We start from the raw sequence: 451 nt of genomic DNA on the forward strand, positions 1-451 counted from the left end.
ATGGCTAGCCAATTTTCCCAGCACCATTTATTAAATAGGGAATCCTTTCCCCATTTCTTGTTTTTCTCAGGTTTGTCAAAGATCAGATGGCTGTAAATAAACAAACAAAAAAAGCAGCAGAATCCTCTGCAGATGCAAACGACCCTGTCTGACAGCTTTGAAGACAGCAGTGGATCTCCCAACACGGAGGTTGAGGTCTGAGAATGGACAGACTGCCTGCTCAAGTGGGTCCCTGACCGCTGAGTAGCCTAACTGGGAGACATCCCCCACTAGGGGCAGACCAACACCCCACACCTCACACGGCAGGGTATACCCCTGAGATGAAGCTTCCAAAGCAAGAATCAGACAGCAATATTCTGTTCAGCAATATTCTATCTTCTGCAGCCTCTGCTGCTGATACCCAGGCAAACAGGGTCTGGAGTGGACCTCAAGCAATCTGCAACAGACCTAC

Source organism: Colobus angolensis, unplaced genomic scaffold (genome assembly GCF_000951035.1).
Source record: "Colobus angolensis palliatus isolate OR3802 unplaced genomic scaffold, Cang.pa_1.0 Scaffold8, whole genome shotgun sequence".
In the NCBI taxonomy this organism is placed as follows: Eukaryota; Metazoa; Chordata; class Mammalia; order Primates; family Cercopithecidae; genus Colobus; species Colobus angolensis.